Source organism: Prionailurus bengalensis, chromosome B1 (assembly GCF_016509475.1).
Source record: "Prionailurus bengalensis isolate Pbe53 chromosome B1, Fcat_Pben_1.1_paternal_pri, whole genome shotgun sequence".
In the NCBI taxonomy this organism is placed as follows: domain Eukaryota; kingdom Metazoa; phylum Chordata; class Mammalia; order Carnivora; family Felidae; genus Prionailurus; species Prionailurus bengalensis.
This window is the reverse complement of record NC_057344.1, coordinates 149,928,648-149,940,135: the sequence shown is the minus strand read 5'-3', so window position 1 is coordinate 149,940,135 and position 11,488 is coordinate 149,928,648.

The following is an 11,488-nucleotide window of genomic DNA, read 5'->3' as shown; positions in this document are numbered from 1 at the left end:
TAATGATTCAACTTCTCTGTACTTATCTATGCTCCCCACAAATGTAGCTACCAGCTATCACTGTACAATGCTATTAAAATATCATAGACTATATTCTCTATGCTGGGCCTTATATCCTCGTGACTATGATTTTCTTTTTTTCTATCACTGGTTTTGAGCAATTGAATGATGATATGCCTTGGTATGGTTATTTTCACAGGGAGTATGTGTGCGTGTGTGTGTGTGTGTGTGTGTGTGTGTGCGTGCATGTTTTAGATTTATTGATCTTCTTGGAATTATGGGTTTACAGTCATTATTTCTCTCCTTCTTCCTTCTGAAACCTCAGGCCACGTAAAGTTATTCATAGCTCACTGATGCTTTATTCATTTTAAAAAATTCTTTTCTCTCCTGGAGTTTCATTTTGTTTATTTATTTTGAGAAACAGAAAGCATGAGCAGGGGAGGGGCAGAGAGAGAGGGAGAGAAAGACTCCCAAGAAGGCTCCATGCCTTCACAGAGTCCCATGCAAGGCTCTATCTCACAAACCATGAGATCATGACTTGAGCTGAAATCAACAGTCTGATGTTTAACTGACCGAGCCACCCAAGCACCCCTGTGTTTCATTTTAAATAACATCTATTGCTATGCCTTCATGGTCATTGACCTTTTCTTCTGCAATGTGGAGTCGATGTTAATGCCACTTATTGCTTTTTTATCTCAGACATAGTTTTCATCTCCAGAATATCATTTTGGAAATGATTATACTTTTGTTATCTAAATTTCTTGAGCATATTGAATACAGTTAAAATGATTGTTTTACGGCCATCATTTGCTAATTCTAACATCATGTTAGTTCTAGGTAGTTTTCAATTGAATAAATTTTTTATTATGGTTTCTTTTGTCTGCTTCTTCGCATGCCTTGTTTTTGTTTTGTTTTGTTTTGTTTCATTTTGTTTTGTTTTTGGATGTCTGCTCTTATCTCCTTGTGGCCTGGGGATTCCTTCAAGGCAGTCATCTGGAAATCACAGGGCTCAATTTTTTTCCTGTTACTCCATCTTGCTTAGGAGCTATGATGGTTAACTTTATTGATCAACTTGAGTGTAGCATGAGATGACCAGATATTTGCTTAAATATCATTCTGAGTATTTCTGTGAGGGTGTTTTTGGATGACATTAATATTTAAATTGGTATATTGAATAAAGCAGATTGCCCTTCTTAAAGTTGAAAGCCTGAATAAAACAAAAAGACTGGCCCTCCCCCAACTAAGAGAGAATGCTTCCTGCCTGACAATCTTTGAACTGTGACATCAGCCTTTTTCCTGTCCTCACACTGGAACTAAAACATTTACTTTTCCTGAGTCTGCTAACTGACAGCTTTCAAGCTAAAACACTATCAGCTCTCCTGGTTCTTAGGCCTTCTCCAGTCTCAGACTGGAATTAAATCATCAGCTATGCTGGATCTCCAATTTGCCATTTTATCCTGCAGATCTTGGGACTTGTCTGACTGTAAAACCTCATAAACCAATTAGGTATAATAAATCTCTCTATATGTATATGTGTGTGTGTGTGTGTGTGTGTGTACATAATGTACATATAAAAAATTCCTTAGTAAACTGTTTGATGTAACTATCCTAATCATAATCATACTAACAATACTAAATCCAAATTAGAATCTCATTGCTCTGTTAAGTCTTCAAAAAAATTTGAATCCTAGGAGCAGATTATATTATTATTCTCTCTTCTCCAGAGAAACAGAACCAATATTTTATATATATAACATATATCTTAATATATATTAAATTATATATAAAATATGAATTATATATATTATAAAAATTAATATGTTATATATAAATTTATTTATATATAATAATATATTTATATATATTTGGAGAGAGAGAGAATTCATTATGAAGAATTGGCTCATGCAATTATAAAGACTGACAAGTTCCAGGACATGTAGATGGCAAACTGAGACTCAGGATAACCAATGGTTTAGTTTCAATCTGAAGGCCAGCAAGCTTGAGACCCAAGAACAACCAACGCTTCAGTTTGAGTGTGAGGGCAGAAAAAAAACAACTGATGCCTCAGCTCCAAGGCATTCAGGTTGTATGAATTGTCCCTGACTCCCTGGAAGAGGAAGCCTTTTTGTTCTATTTAGGCTTTCAACTAATTGGATAAGGCACATTCACATTAGAAAGGGCAATCTGCTTTATTCAGTCTACCAGTTTAAATGTTAGCCTCATCGAGAAATACCCTCACAGACCTAGTATAATGTTGCCCAAATATCTGGGCTCCCTGTGGCCCAATTAAGTTGACACATAAAATTGATCATCGCAGAGAGCTACTCACTAAACTTTGTTGAAGGGTTTTTTTTTAAAAAGTATATTTATTTATTTTGAGAGAGTGCAAGTATGTGCATGCAGGTATGGGTAAAGAGAGGGAGACAGAAAGAATCCCAAGCAGGCTCCACACTGTCAGTGCAGAACCTGATACAGGGCCAGAACTCAGGAACCGTGAGATCATGACCTGTGCCAAAGTTGGACGCTTAACTGACTGAGCCACCCAGATGCCCCTTTGCACTGAACTTTGTAAATAAAACTCTAGCTTTGCTTTTACTACTGTTTCTCATTTTACAACCGTCTCACCCCCCATCCCCACAGAATGTAAAAATCCTAGAAATGGAAGGAAATGTAAAACATAGAAGTTATAGGACCCTTGGAACTTATTGTTCCATTTATTTTTGAGACTTGTAATAAAAAAATAATACATAGTATATATTACACATGAATAGAGTTTGAATTAACAATCTGAATTATATAGTATCTTAGAAGAACTCTTATTGTCACTAGCAAAATAACTATAACTAGACTTCAAAGATTGCCAACTAGAGGTTCTTAAATGGATTGATATATACATATATATATATATATATAATTTTTATCATGTAAATATTTTGTAAATAATTTAGTGATTACAAAATTCCTTGAAGGAACTTTAGACAGTGATGAAGCTTTCAATATTTACTTGTATAATAGGAGCTACACACAAAATCACTAATTTAAAAGCTACCTGCTGCTTAAACTGTTATGCCTAAAATTAATTTGTATAGCAAGAAGTATGTTTTTGATTAGGAAAAACTTGTTAATACAATAGCCTGGTGTTTTAGAGGTAATTCTTCCACACATCCCTGAAAAATAGTCTAGAAGAGAGAAATCTGGACAAAGATTTCTTCATTTTACATTATAAGACATGTATTATATATCGTAATTTTATATCTTATAATTAATAGGTATGCACACAAAATTAGTGTGTCTTTTTGTCTCCCCATAAAGGTTGTTACTAAATCATGGGCTTGTCTTTAAATATATGGTATCTTGGGGTGCCTGGGTGGCTCAGTCGGTTGAGTGACCAACTTCAGCTCAGGTCATGATCTCATGGTTTGTGAGTTCCAGCCCTGTGTTGGGCTCTGTACTGACAGCTCAGAGCCTGGAGCCTGCTTCTGATTCTGTGTCTCCCTCTCTCTCTGCCCCTCCCCCACTCATGCTCTGTCTCTCTGTGTCTCAGAAATAAATAAACATTAAAAAAATTTTAAACATATGGCATCTTATGCTAGGAAAACAGTAAAAATAATCAGGATTTTTCATCTTTATTACTGCTCATAAAGGAGCTGGGTCCTTTGGAGGCCTGAAGAACAGTATAATGATGGAAAAGCAGAGGTTTAGTATAAGTAGACACATGAATTTAAGGCAGATGAGATCCTAAGATGAGATGCCGATAAAAGCTGAGTGACCAGGGCATTTTAAGAAAACTATATTAAATATTCCATATTAATTTGTTGCCTTCTCTATGCTTCTCAATCATCTTCTATTTTGTGGTAAATATCGATGGTTGCCTTAGCAGTCCCTTGTTAGTGCAGGAACAGAGTCTAGTAGAAGAAATTCTCCAGCATGAATTACTGTGGAATACGTCAGCAGCCCCAAGAAGGGAACAAATAATGTTGTCGGTCAAGAACCCAGCAGAAGCAGGAAGTAGAAAGGAGTGAAATAGATTCTATAAGCTCTGTACTTGGAGTGAAGTAGATATTGAGTGAACTGAATGAGTTAATGATTAAAGCTGCATGTCCCACTTAGAATCTTCTAAGATCTTGGGGGTACTGATACTTCCTAATTTGGATATACAGGAATGAGTGACAGCAGAAGGCAACATAATATATTTGGATATTAGACCTGAGTTTCACATAATAAATGAAACAGTTTTCCCTAAAACGTTTTGTTCCACTAATTTATTAGCCAATTATTTCTGCCCAGATTATATAAAGGTAACTATTGATCCCAAATATCATTCGAATGCTTATATATTTTGAATTAATTGAGGAAAGTAAGTAAGGCTCTCTTTTTCTTCTTTGGTTCCACAATAGAAAATTCAGTAGCACTATAACCCCTCTACCAGCTCTTATTATGCATATAGATTATTATGGGAAAGCAAATAGATACTGAGGACACAGCACCCCCAATTTTGTACTGTCTGCTACAAATCATGTGGACAAATTCGTTCCCCACTTGGTGGGTGGTTAATGTTATTTCATACGTTTATAATATCATTCCTGGGTCCATTCATGTCTTCACTCATTCTTTTTCATTAAATCATTCATTTTGATTCGTTTGTTCTATTTTTTAAAATATTTATGTAATCAATTCACAATTGCTATTCAAATACAGTTCATGTACAAGCACCATGTACTATAGGCATCACCTAAGAGCTTGTTAGAACTGTAGCATCTCAGGCCTCAACATAGAATCAAATTTATATTTCAACAAAGTTAAATTGTAATTTGTATGCGCAAGGTAATTTGTATGCACAGTAAAATGTGTAAAGCATGACTTTAAACCACTTTTAATCTACTCTCTAACAATATAGGGTAGATATAAATGATATATCAAACTGAATTCACGTCTTGTAGAAAACAAATTGTATCGACTGTGCTACCCACCCCAATGGTGAGTCTCACTTTCATTCTGTGGAAGAGATTAAGTATCGAGTGCAGAGAGTCTGCTCAAAGACATACCACATGCCACTCTGGTGAGTGGCAACCAGAAACAGACTTTGGTTTATCTCATCCAAATGAGGGTGTTCATAATTTGTAAGGAAATTTTTCTCTGACAAAGCAGACTTGCCTCCGACCAGAACCTTAAGCTATTAATGCTGCAAAAATGTTGTCAGAGAAGCATGTATATGAGTAACAAGATGAAAATAAAGCAGCTGATTCTGAATACATACTAGTCACATCTGGAAAGTGGGTGTAACCAATTCAGGAATCTAGGAGTAGTAGTCCTGAATTGCACTGCCTTTGTGTGACCCATGGATAATGATGAATTCAGAATTACAGGGGGAGATGGATGCAGTGGGGTCAGGTTGGAAGACATAACGTAACTAATGTCACTGAGCCTGATACCCTGGAAGGTGGTTTATGAATGATATTTAAAATTATAAAAATTAGTTTATAAACATCTTTTAAATCCTATCAGAAAGTGACATACAATTTTATGTGGTTATATATGATAGTCTACATGACATGACAGGTCTTCCTACTTGAGCAATAGGGAGAAAATTACAATATCTAGATTAGCTTTTAAAAAGATCAATGGTAGGGGCTCCCAGATGGCTTAGTTGGTTGAACATCTGACTCTTGATTTCGACTCAGGTCATGATCTCAGGGTCATGGGATTGAGTCCTGCCTCGGCTCTGAGCTGGGCATGAGCCTGATAAAGATTCTCCCCTCACCCCCTTCTGTCTCTCTCTCTCTCTCTCTCTCTCTCTCTCTCTTTCTCTCTTCCTCTTGCCCTTCTCCTCTCCTCACCCATGTGCTATCTCTCTATCTCTCCCTGTCTCTCAAGAAACAAAAAAAGAGACCAATGGTAAAAAAGAGAAAAATGAAAAACAACTCACCTCTTAGGAGAAACTAACTGAGATAATTGACATTAAAACTGAATGGTTCTTTTAATGAGAAAAGAATATTTGTTTCCATTTGTTTCACCCTAATGAAATCCAACTTTATTCCCCTATGAGGAATGCAGTTTCATAAGAAGACCCCCAATCCTGGCATGCTTCAGAAAAGTCCAACTGACCCTAGAAAAAGAAATGTGATCACGGAAAGCCCGAGAGACTGTGCACAGCATCAACAACAATACTGAGTTTCCTGTGGGAAAACTGGAATTAGGCAACAGCATTTAAATTGCAAACATGTGTTCAAAACGGAAATCACTAACGAAGCCCAATGCTTTATGGCTGCAGGACAAAAACTTCAAGACAAGAAATTTTAAAAAGCAAATTTTACCTCACAATTTAATCTCCTTTTTCAGTGTTTATTTTCAGTCAGTGGTGCTGGCACCGAAAAGAACCCTGGGAGCTGATGGTAGTCCCAGGATGGCAGGGCGAGGGAAGCCTGGGGAGGCTCACTTCTGAAGCCAGGACAAAAGCAAGTTCAGGATTGGCTCTGCATATAGTAGTCAGTGACTTTACAGGCAGTTAAGATACAAAAAGTTTGAACTACACACACATTCACACACACAGAGGCGGGCACTGCTGTTTCAACAGCTGACAGAACCAGGAAGTGCGGAGAAGGAAATGGATCAGGGTGGTGACCAGAAGTAAGCACAGTCAGATTGCCTGGATTTGAAGGTTTCCACAGGGTTTCACAGGGTCTGAGAGAAATGCCTAGGGGAAAATCTGAAGCATCAGTGTATGTAAGCCTGTTGCTCCTCTTACAAGAATGTCTTCTAACAATTTTTTAAAATGCTTATTTATTCTTGAGAGATAGAGACAGAGCATGAGCAGGGGAGGGGCAGAGAGAGACACAGAATCCAAAGCAGGCTCCAGGCTCTGAGCTGTCAGCACAGAGCCCGACGTGGGGCTTGAACCCGTGGACTGCGAGATCATGACTGAGCTGAAGTGGGACACCTAACCGGCTGAGCCACCCAGGCGCCCCATAATAATTTTGATTATGATGAAAAGTTGTGTGTTTGTGTGTGTGCTTCATCTAAAAGCAACGTAAGTTTACAATATCGCAGAAAGGGCAAACATATACAAACATTTACTGACAATGAAATAACTTCGGGAAGCAGAAACAGGGTAGAACTGATGGTTTCTGTCACTCTAATTTCTGCAACTTCTCAGCATTTTATTTTTATATGCTGAGTCACTATACACAAAGAAGGATTAAACAAGAAGCCATGTGTGGAGGGGAAGAAACTTTGCCCCAGAAATAGGCTCCTGTTCTCTACCCTTGTTATCTCAACCACTCTGTAAGATTTGCTTATAGTTTGCTTGCTGTAATCAATCCTTTAGTTAAGTCCACTTAACAAGATAGATCCAGCTATAACTGCCAAGCCTTTGTCCTGGAGATTATACCTATGTAGTTCTGGGAAATCAAACAGCCTAGAAGGAAACTAGCACATTCCTTAAGACCCTCCATTTTACTTACAGATTGTTAAGGACATTTCATAATTTTTTTCTTTTTTTCTTTTAGAAAGAGAGACAGAGAGAGAGAGAAGGTGGGGAGGGGCAGAGGGAGAGAGGGGCATTTATATTTGGCCCTAGTCATGATCGCCAAACTAGTAGAAATGATAGTTTAATTTTTTACAGATATTTTGATAAACACCTGGATTCTCAAAATATTATAATGCCAAATATGGAAGTTAAATTGGTTGGAAGTTTTAATCTGATATGTATTATTTTCCAGTTTGATTCAGCCAAATTTCTGAAAAAGATTCAACTTGCTGAGTCATATCCCAATACAATGGTATTTCAACCGATTGAAATATATTGTAGACAATTTTGTCCTTATATTTGTTACTTTAAAGACATTTCTTTTAATTTTAAAATACATATTATGTAGCAATAAAATTTTACATAGGTTTTAAAATGAAATATAATATTTTAAGGACATTTTATTTTTGATTTGGGTTCTACTTCTGAACCTGTCTGCTTTCCCCTCCCCACACTTAGGATCACATTTACCTTTGTCTTTTGTTAAAGATCTTCAACATTAGCTTTGAGAAGGGATGACAAGTCTGGAGTAGCAAAAGCAAATGTCTAGGAATAGGGTGACCTATAATTTATCATCCAAACCAAGACACTTTGGAGACAAAGGTAAGACTATGAATAATTATGTAGGACAAAGGTATAAACTGAGTCTGTCCCAGACAAACTGGAAAAATGAATCACCCATACATTAATAGACAATTTATTATTTTTTTAAATTATTTTCTTATTTTAAAGAGAGAGAGAGTGCAAGTGGAGGAGAGGGGCAGAGTGGGTAGGAGACAGGGAGAGAGAGAGAGAGACAGAGAAACAGAAAGAGAAAGAGAAAGAGAGAGAGAATCATAAGCAGGCTCCATGCTCAGTGCAGAGCTCAACACAGGGCTCTATCCCATGACTGTGAAATTATGACCTGAGCCAAAATCAAGAGTCAGACGATCAACTGACTGAGCCACCCTGGCGCCCCTCATAGACAACTTATGAAATAGCTTGAGATTAAGAAAAACAACAATTCACGAAAGATAATACTTTGTCTCTGTAGTGGGTGAGTAATGTGATGATGATGCTGGATCCAGCGTATTTTTCCATGCAGAAAACGAGGGCAAAATTTTTAGAGATCTAGATTCTTCTTGTAAAAGTGTCCAAATGATAAATGCTCAAGTATGGACAACTAACCACATGCACCAATTAAAATAAATATAAACACTTTTGTATGACACATGGCAAAGAGTGCAATTTGCAAAGTTTGGCACTAGGTGTTAATTTCAGAAAAAACTCTATTCAAATGTATATGGATTGCCTGGCAACTACATTATCAATGAACTCATCAAACTCTAATCAGTATATATTAATTCAAAAGTAACCTAAGTCAGAGATTCTTAAATAAGAAGCAAATATTGGAGGGCTTCATAAAACACAGATTCTTGAGTCCCAACCCCCAGTCTCCAGGATGGAGCCTGAGAATTTGTAATTCAGACAAACTCCAGGATGATGCTGATGCTACTGGTTTGAAAGCATGCTTTGAGAATCATGAATAGAAATTTGCTCTTGCTTTCAAGGAGACACCAATATTCCAGGGTCAATTCTTCCATTAATCTATCTATCCATTCATTTATTTATTTAGTTTCCAAAACTATCATATTCCAGATACTATAACAGGGAAAGAAGAAAGGTATTGTGTTTGCCTTGCTGATTTATAAATCATTATTGATTTGGGGCATGCTTAACGTCAGTAGCTCAAATTTTACCTATGAAATTCAGAGATTCTAAATGATTTGGCTAAGGGCTTATCAATACTGGGTAACAAATCAGCTTCAGAAAACAACTTATGACTTCCAAGTCATGTAAGCTTAACACATAAAATAATAGAGAAGGAAGAGAGATTAAGAAAGACTTACAGGGTCACCTGTGTGTCTCAGTCGGTTAAGTGCCTGACTTCGGCTTAGGTCATGATCTCATGGCTCGTGAGTTCCAGCCCCACATCAGGCTCTCTGTTGTCAGCATGGAGCCGGCTTTGGATCCTCTGTCTCCCTCTCTCTCTCTGCTGCCCCCAAAATAAAAATACACATTAATTTAAAAACAAGACTTACAGAAAAGATTCACAGTGAATGTATTCCTTTTTCTTTGAAATTGGTCCTTTGTGTACATCAACCAGTCTAAACAGAAGTAATTAAGAAGTTTAGATTCTTTCAATGTCATTCTCCAGTAAAATAAATAAATAAGCAAATAAATAAGCAAATGAATGAATGAATGAATGAATGAATAAATAAATAAATTCTATGAGGTGTTATAGAAATTAGAAAATTAGATTATGGCAGGTGAGAAAAAAAATTTGAGAGGAACTTAACATTTTAAAATATTTGCTTTTTGCAGGGTGCCTGGGTGGATCAGTCGGTTAAGCATCTGACTCTTGATTTCAGCTCAGGTCATGACCTCAAAGTCGTGAGATCAAGTCTGGTTTCGGTTCTGGGTCGGGTTCTGTAATGGGCATAGAGCTTGCTTAGTATTCTCTCTCTCCCTCTCCCTCTGTGCCCTGCTGCTTGCATTTTCTCTCTTTCTCTTAAAAGTGATAATAAAATAATAAATAAAATATTTGCTTTTTTCTGTTTATAAAAATAAAGAGGCATATTGTAAAATAATTCTAGAAGATATAAGAAATATGAATTTAAATTTGTTCTAAATTTCACATACAGAAACAACTATTAATATTTGGGTATTTAAAGAACATTCTAAAAGTTTTGCACATTTTACCCCCAAAATAAAATTATATTATATATAACAGTTTTATGCTGAATTTCACTATTAAGTAAAATTATTTCTTCAGAAAAATTTTTAGAAGCAGAATTGCTAATCAGAAGTATGTAATTGTAAAGTCTCTATCAGTTTAAATTCTCATCAACAGAATACCAATGGACCTTTTATTCATTCTAGTGACTTGGAAAAACTTTATGGTACTTTATAATCTTACATTCAAAAATGATCAGTTATCTCATTGTTTTAATTGACATTTTTAAAATTATATCAGAGCTTGACTAAAAAGCTTGACTATACTATCTCGATTTAATGTTGCTTTTTTTTTTTTTAATTTTTTTTTTCAACGTTTATTTATTTTTAGGACAGAGAGAGACAGAGCATGAACAGGGGAGGGGCAGAGAGAGAGGGAGACACAGAATCGGAAACAGGCTCCAGGCTCTGAGCCATCAGCCCAGAGCCTGACGCGGGGCTCGAACTCACAGACCGCGAGATCGTGACCTGGCTGAAGTCGGACGCTTAACCGACTGCGCCACCCAGGCGCCCCTAATGTTGCTTTTAATGGGGTGGGTAAACTATTATTAATCTTTTCCTATTTTTCTATTAAAATATTTATGTTCTTGTCATTTTAAAACTCTGTATATGTTAAGGACAGTAACCATTTTTCTTCCATAAATAGAACAAATATTTCCCAAAGTTGTCATTTTTTGTGGCATGCAATTTGCCTTTGCATAATAGCTTGGCATTTATTAATAAATTTTAGTTTTTTATTATCTTATAAGAAGATAATTTCCGTGAAGACAGAGAATGTGTCTTATGCTTTTGAAAATAGCAGCTACGTGGATAGAACTGGAGGGTATTATGCTAAGTGAAATTAGTCAGTCAGAGAAAGACAAAAATCATATGACTTCACTCCTATGAGGACTTTAAGAGACAAAACAGATGAACATAAGGCAAGGGAAACAAAAATAATATAAAAACAGGGAGGGGGACAAAACAGAAGAGACTCATAAATATGGAGAACAAACTGAGGGTTGCTGGAGGGATTGTGGGAGGGGGGATGGGCTATATGGGTAAGGGACATTAAGGAATCTACTCCTGAAATCATTGTTTCACTATATGCTGACTAATTTGGATGTAAATTTTAAAAAATAAAAAATAAAATAAAAAAAATAGCATATGCAAGGCAAATACAAAGAAATGATAAATACATACTTTCTT